Source organism: Sodiomyces alcalophilus (genome assembly GCF_042370955.1).
Source record: "Sodiomyces alcalophilus JCM 7366 unplaced genomic scaffold ACRALscaffold_7, whole genome shotgun sequence".
In the NCBI taxonomy this organism is placed as follows: Eukaryota; Fungi; Ascomycota; class Sordariomycetes; order Glomerellales; family Plectosphaerellaceae; genus Sodiomyces; species Sodiomyces alcalophilus.
In genome coordinates, this window is record NW_027263538.1 from 3,916,577 (window position 1) to 3,928,379 (window position 11,803).

Sequence of the window (11,803 nt, forward strand, 5' to 3'; positions counted from 1 at the left end):
CCTGGATATCTTAGTTTAGCCTTTCGGGCCCTTTATCGGTTTAGGGGTAGTAGGCTATACTAAGTCGCTACTCGATCTTTATAAGCTTATAGAAATATCGCTAGAACCTCCCGGTCTAGTTTAAGCCCCGGTCGCTAATAATTAAAAGGGGTATACTATAGGACCTAAAATAGTAGGTTAGGAAGCGTTTAGCATAGGCTTCTGCTTCTATTATTTCTATAGCTTCTAAGGTTACTAACTTTATTAATCGGTCCGTAATCACTTATAGGTAACACGCCCTGCTTTTACCGGTAAGTAATAGGTCTATTATAAAGTTTATCGCGAGGTGGCTACGGATTCGCTTTAGTATAGGTAGTGGTTTTAATAATCCTTATTTTATATTCCGCTATTAGTTACCTCCGTTATAAGGGTTATAGTTACGGATAAACTTCCGTATATCCTTATTTATACCGGGCTAAAAGAATTATTAGGCTACTATAGCGATTATATTCTCCCTACCTAGGTAGCCGCCGATAACGGAGTCGTGGATCGCTTATACTAAGCATCCTCTTAGCGGCGAGTCGTCTTTAGAGCTTAGGACCTAGAGACGATCCCGGAAGGTTATATATCCCGCGGGGTTAAAAGAATATTCCACGATCTATAGTTATAGTCTAAGGGAGGGGTTAAAGCTATAAGCTCTTATAGTAATCGCGGCGAGGACCCCTTAGTATTAGAGGTCGGTCTTTATAGTTTCGTCCTAAAGTCGCTAAAGGTCTTCGTTTACTTTAAACACGCGCTTAACGGATATCCTCTATATCGCCGGCTTAGGGATCGTTTTGGGGAATACGGAGTTAGGTATTAATTAGATTACTTATCCTTATTCCCGGTTATCCGAGCTATCCTTTAGTACGTCCTATTCGTGACGGGAGAGGGTATCCGCTATAAAGTTCTTAGTACCTCGCCGGTACTCTAGTATAAAGTTAAACTAGGCTAGTTCGCCGGCTTAGCGGCTTTACCTTTCGGTAAGGGACCGTTTAGTTATAAAGTACTTAAGGGCCTTATAGTCCGATAGTATCGTGAATTACTTATAGCTAGTTAGTTCCGCTTTTTAGGCGAGTATATAGCTTATAATTACTAGTATCTCCTTATTATAGATAGGGTAGTTATACTCCGCCGGGGTAAGCTTATACGAGTAATATACGATTATATAGCGATATCCTAGCTTATTCACCTAGGATAGGATACCACCTAGCGCGTAGCCCGAGTAGTCGGTTTCTAATATAGTCTTACGGTCTAGGTTCTATAACTATAGGATAGGCTTTATCTAAAAAAGTCGTTTTAGTTCCTTAAAAGCAGCGTCTTCTTTAATCCCCTACCTAAAGAGCCGGTCCTTTTTTATTAATACTATAAGGGGAGCCGTGATACCTATAAAGTCGTAGATAAATATCCGGTAATAGTTCGTGAATCCTAAAAAGCTTCGTACTCCTTTTACGGAGGTAGGGGCCTCTTAGTCGCGGATAGCCTTTAATCTTTTAGGGTTATAGGATACTCCCTTACCTATTATAATAATAAAGCCTAGGTATTTTATTATTATTACGCTAAACTCGTACTTAGCCGGGTCTAGGTTTAGGCCAGTATCTATAAGCCTATATAGTACTAGCCGGACCTTCGCCTTATAGTCCTTATAAGATCTATTTAAGTAGATTAGGATATCGTTAATATAGGCCGTAATAAAGTCGTTAAGGAACTCCTATAAGGTCTAGTTAATATAGCGTTAAAAGGTGGCGGGTACGCCGCTTAGTCCGAAGGGATATACTAGCTACTCGAAGAGACTAAAGCGTATTCTAAAGGCCGTTTTACTCTTATACCCGGGAGCTATACGGATCTTATAGAAGGCGGCGACTATATTAAGCTTTATAAACCACTTAGCGCTAGCCAGGTTATATAAGGTCTCGGTGATTAGGGGGAGGGGGTAACGATCCCGCTAAGTAATCGCGTTTAGGGCTTTATAATTATAGTAAAAGCGTAGCCCGCCCCCTAGCTTCTTCACGAATAAGACCGGCGCGGTAGCCGCTAAGCTACTAGCTTATATAAATCCCTTATCTATTAGGTCGTTAAGCGTCTTCCGGAGTATTAGTAACTCTTCCCTGGATATACTATAAAGGGGCCCCTATAGCAGGGTCGGCTTAAGCCTATTAGGACCTCGTTTTAGGGTGATTTTATGGTTAACGCCTAGTCGGTAAGGGGGTATATCGTTAGCCTTATCAGGTATAAAAAGGTTACTAAACTCTTATAGTATATTTATAGGGATATAGTCCCGAGGGTCTATTAGTTCCTTCTTATAAAGGGCCTTATTAATATCCCGTATACTAATAGCCCGGATTAAGGCGTTAAACTCGTCTCTTTCTTTTCCCTTTAATCCTTTTCTTATTTATTATATTATAGCCGTAAACACCGATCCCGAGACTAGCCTTACTTTATAGATAGCTCGTATATCGGCTAGTTCTTCCTCGCCTACTAGTCGCAGGTTAATATCAGCGACTCCGTGGTATAACCTATGGTTCTTCGCGTAATATATAATATCGTTATATTCTAGCCACGGTTTTCCTAGGAATATATCCTAATCTAGTCCTTCTACTATATAGGCGAAGACTTATTATATATAGCCGCTAATCTTAAGCTCGAACACGGCGATCCTGGCGCTAATAGCCGGCTTAGATATATCCGAGAATCCTTTTAGTAATCGTCTCCTTTTATTAACTAATAGTAACTAAAGTCTTTAGGTAAAGCGTTTATTTATAGTAGCGTAGCAGTTATAACCCGTATCTATAAGAGTATATATATATCTTTTATTTACTCGCGTTAATATTAGGGCTAAGTCGCTGCTAGCTAGGTGCTTAAACGCCTCCTACTCCCGCCGTAGAGCGGCTATCGGCTTTAACGCCTATTTTCGCGTTAAAGCTATTCTTTTCCCGACTCTTTATTATCCGAACCGTCTAAACTCGCGGTAATATCGCTATCCTTAGCCTATACCTTCGTTATGCGGGCGCCCTTAGCCTTACCCTTATCCCGGGACTTATAGTTTATACGAATATATCCCTTTTTCCTATAACCCTAGCACTCCTAGTTATTATAAGGTCGGTTTATAATCGTATCGGGCCGGACCTAATTAATCCCTTTTATTACGACGTCTTTATCGGCGTCGGTCTCTTAATTCCGGGTTCGGTTCGGTATATAAGTATTCTGGCTAGTTAGGTATAGTCCTTCTAGCTTTTAGGCGATACTCTATACCTTAATAACCTAGCTTATATAGTTATAGGGTAACTTCGCGGTAACTAGGGCGTTACGTAGCTTCTAGCTTAGGGCTCCCTCTAGGAAGGTAATCTTCGCCGAATCTACCTATTCGCTACCACCTATTTAGGCGATTTATTTTTTAAATTTTAGTAAGAACTACGAAAAGGTTTACTCCTCGCGTTATCTAAGGGTATATAACGTAAAGGCCGCGTAAGGCTATTCGTTTTAGTCTTTATATATACGGTCTAGGTAGGTAAGGAACGACTTTAGGTTACGGGTACCTCCCGGCCCCTTAGCGGCGTAAAAGGCTAATACCACTTACTAGGCACTCCCTTCTAAGTATAAGTTAATATAATACTATATTTCGGCTTAGTTATTAAATAAGTGCTTATCTAGCAGGAGCTTATCGCGTATCTACTACGACTAGGTAGCGTACTCCGTTTATCTTCCGCTAAACTTCGCGGGATATAGCAGGGGCTTAGTACGCGGCGGGCGTGGTTCGCTTAGTTCCTATAAGACTATAATCTAGGGGGGAGCAGAGGTCGCCGGGGTTAGGGGACTTACCACCGACTCGGTAAGCGTGTTTATAGGGGCTCCCTCTAAGGGGGGCGCGAGGTTAAGGGTAGGTTATTATAGGGCCTGGATATTCACGAGGCCGTTCGTAAATCGTTAGAGTAGCTTTTATTATTAAGCTATCTATTCCTATAAGGGACCGAGCGTTATATTAATAGCTTCGGTAATCCTTTTATCCGTCTATTTAGCTAGCTCGACGGGGTTTATAGGACCGCCGCCGCCTAATAGCGTATTCGTATCTAGCACTATACTAACGCAGCGCGTGGGGTTCGCTAAATTCTAGCTATATAAGCGGCTAGTTATAGGTTAATCGCACTAAGTAAGGCCGAATAATTATATTAGCTAGAATTAAGGAAAGGAAAGGAAAAAGTCTATAGAGAAGTATAGGATTTACTAGGTTTATACGAATCCGCGGTAAGGGCAGCGCGAGGTCTAAGCGTCGGATCTACGTGCTGGTTAGCGGTTCCGGCCTAGTGCCGGAACTATACTTTCGAGGGGTTAACCCGTGATAATTATAGGCTTATTAAATGGGTTTTAAGCCTATACGATCGGGGCCGGGTGCCTTACCTATAGCGGCTCTAAAGATAGCACGCAGTAGTTTAATAGCCTGCAGGCTAGGCTACTCCTAGGGCCTTCTAGAGTCCTTACTACCTAAACTAGTTACGTTCTAGGGCACTCTGGAGGGGCTAGAGGGGCCTAGGTCCCCTAAAGGGCCTGTACGAACAGGGGCTTTAGGGGCGTCGGTAGCGGTGGCCTCGGTGGCCTCGGTGGCCTCGGGGGTAGGAAACAGGGTCCGCAGGAGTGTATCACACTTATCCTTAAAGGTATAGGCCTTTTAGCCTTCTAGTCCCTGGATATAGGGTATTTTAGCGATAAGGCTGCTTTTATATAGCTATACGCCTTAAAACTCTCGTTACCTTCGGCCTAGGCTAGGAAGGACTCCTAGTAGTCGGTTTTTACTCTTTTTACAACGCGATAGTAGGTGTTTCGGGCTGCTTTCTAGGCGGCTTTAAGGGGGCAAGCCGGGGGGCCGGGGCCCCCTTTTTGCCTCTTTTTAAAAACCCTAAAGGCTCTATTACTCTCTTTTCGTAGGGTCTTTAGCTCTTTAGTCCACCACGGTTTCGAACGCTCTACTACTTTAAGCCTAGGCGTAGAAGACTCTAGGGCTATAGTAATAGAGCTTAAGAGGTGGCGACCTATAGAGTCCTAGTCTACAGCGTCGATCGCCTACTATAGCTAAAGGGTTAGTTAGGGTTCTAGGTCCTTTAGAGACCTAGAGAACAGGTCCTAGTCCGCTAATTTATAGTTATAGGCGGGTAGCGGGTAGGATAGCCTTATTTATAGGGCCCTTAGGACCTAAAACAGCTGTTAAGATAAGGATAGCGCGGTAGTGAAGAAAGGCAAAGCCGTCACTATGCAGAACGGCTCCGCTAGGGCCAAAACAAATAACTAACTAATAGGCTAGCCGAAGGGAGGGTCAGGCTCGTCACGGGTCCGTATCTAGAGCTAGGGTCCCGAGGAGACGGTCGCCGGGCCTCTAAAAGGGTCGGCAGTGGTCCGATCAGGGGAACAAATAGCTATAGATAGGCAGGCGGGCCTACGGTCGGCTCTTCTGGATCGTCTAGATAACCGAAAAAGGAAGGATAATATAAATTATAATTATAATAGGTGATAGGTGACGATTATAAAAGATCGGACAAAAACGCTAGCTAGATATAGTGGGTCTATTCCGAAGAATAGCCGTATATAAGACTACATCCCTAGTACTAAGTGGTTACATAATATCTATAACGTCTAGACCCGGAACACGGTTCTACCCCTCTATAATCGGCCCTAAATTATTAAGCCACGCCCCGTGGTCTTAAGAATTTTAATATAAATAGTAACTATCCTAAATATATCTTTATTACCCTAATTAGGGTATTAGTAAGCAGTCCTATATAGCTCCTCTTCTAGCTATATATAGTAATAGTCCTTTTTTTTTTCCTCGCGTGTGTATTCCTAAAAATATCTCTCGAAGACGCAGGCTTAAAGGACGGTGACCTTATAAGATAGAAGTGACCTCATAGGTCCTTTATGCATATAAAGTAGGCGGCGGCGGCGGCTTCCTCGGTTCCGTATAAGGAATAAGTAACGCGGCGGCGGTAATAATAGCGGGCGGCGGTAAAATAGGCGGCGGCCCTAGTATAGTCTTCGAGAAGACCGTGACGACGAATATATATATAGGGTAGGCGGCGGCGGCCTTTTCGGTTCTTAGTCGTGACATAGGAATAAGACAACACGGCGGCCCTAGTAAAAGATTAACGACGCTAAACATAAAACTAGGTAGGTAACGGCTATCAAGATCGTAATAGAAGAATTAACGGCATAGCTTATAAGAGTAGGTAATAAAGAGTCTTAAGGGCTATAGACTAGTTAGGATTTCGGGACTATATATTCTCGGGGTCTATAGGAATATCGTGAGCGACGGGCCTACACAAAGGTCTCGGTATTCCCACGTCTCTCGTAGAGTATATCCATCTCTTTCTACTACCTAGATTAAGGCAGGTAGTCCACTCCTCGGTTCGTAGGCGTAAAGCACATAGGTCGGATCTTTTTAGCGGTATAATATGTCGGTTCGTCGGTTCTTTCGTAGAGTCGGTAGCGAAGAACAGAATCGGGTCTCGGCAGGAATCGCGGTAGGATTTTCGCGGCAGACTCTTTAAGGCGGCAGTATCGTGGCCGGGCTTAAAGGAACAGGAAAACAAAGAGCAGGATTAATTAGATTAACTATAGGTAGGCGGATCAGGCTCGGGCTAATTAAAGGAATAAAGATATCGGGAAAAGAAGAGTAATAAAAGAGTAGGAAAAAGAGAAGGAGAAAGGTAAGCAGGACAAGCTTATAATAACGCTGCCGGTAGAAAACGGCAGGCAGGATTAAAAAGGGTGGGCGGGATTAGTGGTATATAGTCTGCCTTAAATAAACGGCGAAGATATCCAACACGTACTACTAAACTAACCGATAATAACTTAATAACCAGCAGGGTAAATTAATTAAAATCGGAGCCATTTAACTCGTCTTCTTCTAATTAGGGTAATATGGTTACGAGCAAAAGAAATAGTAGAAAACTATACAAGATATAGTCTAAAGAAAAGGTAAAAAGAAAAGCTCAAAAAATCGGCAGGACTCCTATAGACTCTTAGCTAGGCCAGACTTATAGGCTAGGCCCTAGGCCTAGTTATCTATCGGCCCTAAAGCTATATAAAGAAGCTTCTACGCGTATAGCTTTCTATATAAAGAACAGGCTAGGTTAGGGTCTTCGTATAGAAAAAAAAGGAACAAAAATCGGGCAGGGTGGAATCAGGGAAAGGGCAGGACTCGGAGGGCAGGACTCTATATCTATCGGCCCTAAAGCTATATAAAGAGGTCCCCCTTAAGGGCAGCTTTCTAAATAACCTAAAAACAATAAATAAAAATAAAAGGAAGGGTAAGAATAATAGATCCTGATTAGGTTAACGGAGCAGCTTCGGGAAAAGAAAATCCGGCCCTAGGGCGTAATTAAAAAACACGGCCCTAGCTACGAGTCCACGAAGGCTATAGTCATAGCCCCTATCGATTAGAAGACGCGGCCCCTATTAGGAACTAGGAAATAACTTCCTTCCACGGGCTCCATGAACGCCTTCTGCTTCCGAAAACGATTCTATTACCCTGATTAGGTAAAGGGGAAAGGCAGGAAAAGGAAAAAGGAAAAGAGGGAAAGGGAAAAGAAGGTAGGAGGAGGGAGAGAAAGATAATAAGGAAAAAGCAGGATTAAACTCCCTTAGCCCTAAAGGTAAATCCACCTAAAGAAGACGTTAACGGCCGTTAAGAACTAGAGCTCTTATGACTTTACGAATACCTTTATCTCCCGAAAACGATTACGTTAACGCCTAATTATAAAGACCCTGCTTTCGCTATACCTCTACTTCTATTATATTAATTACCTACTATAAAGCTTATATCTCTGCTATCTTTACCTCCTTTTTAAGGGAGCTACCGAATATCTCTTTGATTTATAGCCGGCTTAATAGACTATAATAGCCTAGATACCACTATAGATAAGGATTTTCGAAGCTATCGGGTAACAGGAAACCCATCTACTTAGGTAGGCGGGTAAGGAGGTTAATAAACGGATTAGTAGTAACGTCCTCGGTCTTTATAGTAGGAGGCAGGCCTAAAATATATCGCCGCTCCTTTTCTTCGGCCTCTTCTATATACTTATTAATATATATACCTTTATTATCTCTTCTAAGGCTAGAGGCAGATAAGACGGGACGGCAGGAATAGCGGGAGGACTCTTCGGAACCGGTGCCACGGAATCGGTAGCGGCAGGAGAGTAAATATAAGAGCTCTATAGCGGAATAATAGGAACGGTAAGAACAGGGGGAACGGTAGAGTCTACGGGAGGACTCTTTTCCACTATAGGAATAACGGGAGTAGTAGGCGTCTTCTTCTCTTCTACAGAGTCCACGGGAGGACTCTGGATTAAAGGAACAGGAAGGGCGGTGGTAGTAGACGGCTCTTTGATTATAGAGTCCACGGCGGAGGGACTCTCCGGAACCGGTGCCACGGAATCGGTAGAGGCAGGGGAGCTAGTATAAGAGCTCTTTGCCTCGGGTATAATAGAGCTAGTATAGGAGCTTTACGGCGGAGTAATAGGAATAGTAAGAACAGCGGGCGTCTTCTTCTTTATAGAGTCTATAGAAGGACTCTAGAATAAAGGAACGGCAGGAGGGGCGGTAGCGGTAATGGTAACGGCAGGTTCTTTCGTCACGGAGTCTATAAGAGGACCTTCTAAACCCGGTGCCGTGGAATCGGTTAAGGCAGGGGAGCTAGCACGGGAGCTTAACGCCGGAACTATAGGATTAACGGAACTAACACGCTAGTTTTTTTAAAACGTGGAGCTATCACGGGAGCTCTTCCGGATTATAGAGCTAACGGGGCTTTTCCTCGGGTATATACGCCAACGGTAACCTTCCTAACCGTAGGAATAACACCTAATTAGGCGAATAGGATTATACTAGGCAACGGGACTCTTTTTCTAAACGGGACTCTTTTATAGAGTCGTACTTTTACCGCGGCAGCGGCTTTTCTAACTACTGCTTCGGCTCGGGCTAGATTACCTATAAGCAATATTACCGTTAATCTAATTAGATAAACGGGAAGTAAATAGTAAAGAGTCTTCTAATCGCAGAGTATGTAGCTCCTATAGGGCTACTTTGCACGCCTTTAGCGTGACTCTCGTGATAACCTTAAAATAGGAGGTTAAGCCGAGTAGGATAAACAGGAACGTATCCTACGCGTAACTCTAACCACCCCGGTATTATATCCTCCTCTTTCCACGATATCGCTATTATAATATCTTTCTTTTATATTATAACTATTAATCTATAGGCAGTCTCTATATCGGTTCGGGGGACTATTAGTATATAGGCAGTCTCTATATCGGGATAGGTTATAGCTATTAATAAGCAGGTAGCCTCTACTTTTCTATATCCGTGGTACTAGGACCCGTCGAATCAGAACTAGTATCGGACTATTAATCTATAGGCAGTCTTTATATTAGGATAGGTCGGGGCTATTAGTAAGCAGGTAGCCTCTGCTTTTCCGAAGCATTATCGGGATCGCTTTTCCGGAGACTCGGGCCCCGGGAAACTATTTTTAGTGTTTTTATTAAATATAGTATTTTTATTGTTTTTATTAATAATATATTATAGCCGGAATCAGAACTCGTATTATACTCTTTTCTTTCCCTGTAACGCGCTATTCTTCTAGGCCTTAACTTAAGCCCTTTGGCTGCTATTAGAGGATAAATTAAAACCGTGCCGTATCTAAAGCCGTGCTATATCCAAAACTATATTAAAACCGAAGCTATATCGTATCTAAAACTATACTAAAACCGAAGCTATATCGTATCCAAAATAATGCCGTATCTAAAATAATACCGTATCCAAAATAAGACTCAAAGACTTAAGACCAAAGACTCAAAGAACCGAAGACTTAAGGGAAAACCGTGACCGTATTAAAATCAATAACGTTAATAGGCCGTTTATTTAGGCAGGCCGGAACTACCCTCATATACTGTCGGTTACCCTGATTAGATAAACAGGACCTCCTAGGCACCGATTATATCCGCCTCCGAGCACTAATTAAAGAAAGGCGAAGCCGTTACTATATAAAACGGCTCTGCTAGGGCTAAAACAAATAACTAACTAATAGGCTAGCCGAAGAGAAGGTTAGGCTCGTCACGGGTCCGTATCTAGAGCTAGGGTCCCGAGGAGATAGTCGCCGGGCCTCTAGAAGGGTCGGTAGTGGGGCGATTAGGGGAACGAATAGCTATAGATAGGTAGGCGGGCCTACGGTCGGCTCTTCTGGATCGTCTAGATAACCGAAAAAGGAAGGATAATGCAAATTATGATTGTGATGGGTGATAGGTGACGATCGTGAAAGATCGGACGAAAAAGCTAGCTAGATATAGTGGGTCTATTCCGAAGAATAGCCGTATACAAGACCAGATCCCTGGGACTAAGTAGTCACGTGATATCGATAACGTCTAGACCCGGAACACGGGTCTACCCCTTTATAGTGGTCGGAGGTAGTATTATCGATATATCTCTAGCTATTAAAGTGGAGGCGGTGGAAGCCGGGCGTATAAAAAGCTAGGTTTATAACTAACTACCGGCGTAAATTATACCTAATTAGGGTCCCTCTATACAGGTTAACCTCTTAGGGGTCTACTAATATCAGGACACTAATATCGTACGAAGTGTGACTTGTGTTTATTGCAGACTATGAAAGAGTATCAGTCTACGATATCAAATATATAGACAAAAGAGGAGAAATGACACTGTGATACATCCAATAGAAGTACCGCCGTATTCGGAGCAGTGTGTGACGTGGCTCTGCGAATATAACTCATCGGGCTTACGGGGTCTTTAGGCACAAATGCCTGACACAACCCCCCAGAACCGCAGGATTAATCCTAACGGTTCTAATCGAATTAAAGCTTAAAATCTAGGGTAGTTTAAGCCTAGATATCAATCCAAAGGTCAACGGCTTATTAAACAGCTCGTGCCTTATTATAATCCCAAAACAGGGGTTAATTTAACCCCGAAAATAACATAACAATTATCACATAATTATAGTTAATCTAACGATCGCGTTAATCGCGATCATAATCCAATCCAAACCACCGTCAAGTCGATGGTAGTCGACTTAAACCGCCGTTAAGGCGGTAGTAATCGATCCGCTTAGACTAAGCCGGAGCCGGCAGGGCTCTTTTCTATTCTAAGTATCGTAACGAATATAGCGTGCTTTTACAGCGGTAACGCCTTTATTATCCTATCGCTAATCATCTTATTAGTAGCGATCTAATTAATCACGATCTCCTGGCGTTATACGATCTACCGGATCCACAGGGCCTATATATTGAGATGCTTTAATTTCGACGTCACCTATAGGCGTGGGCTTTCTAGCAGCTAACGGGTCTGATTATTATCGTAATAGATAGTAATAGGGTTATCTTTAAAGGCCAGCGTTAGGTCCTTTATTAAACGCAGCGTCGCGATATACTGCTAGGCGGCGGCGCTTAGAGCTACCAGCTCTACTTCGGTGCTCGATATAATAACGCTCGTTTACTTATTCGCCTTCTAGTCGATAGGACCTTTAAAAAGCATAGTTATATAACCCTAAGAGCTATACCGAGTCTCACGATCGTTTCTAAAGGCGGCGTCGCTTATACAAAAGAGGGCGTATTTAGCTAGGGTTTCTTCGGAATCCTATAGCCTAAAGGATAAGCAGAGGGACCTTATTAAGTCGAGGTACTTAAGGCACCTATTAGCGGCTTTATAATACTAACCGGATAGATTAGTAGCGAATTCGGCTAATCTAGAAGCAGCCTTTATGATATCCGGCCTTGTTTAATAGGCTATGTAATTA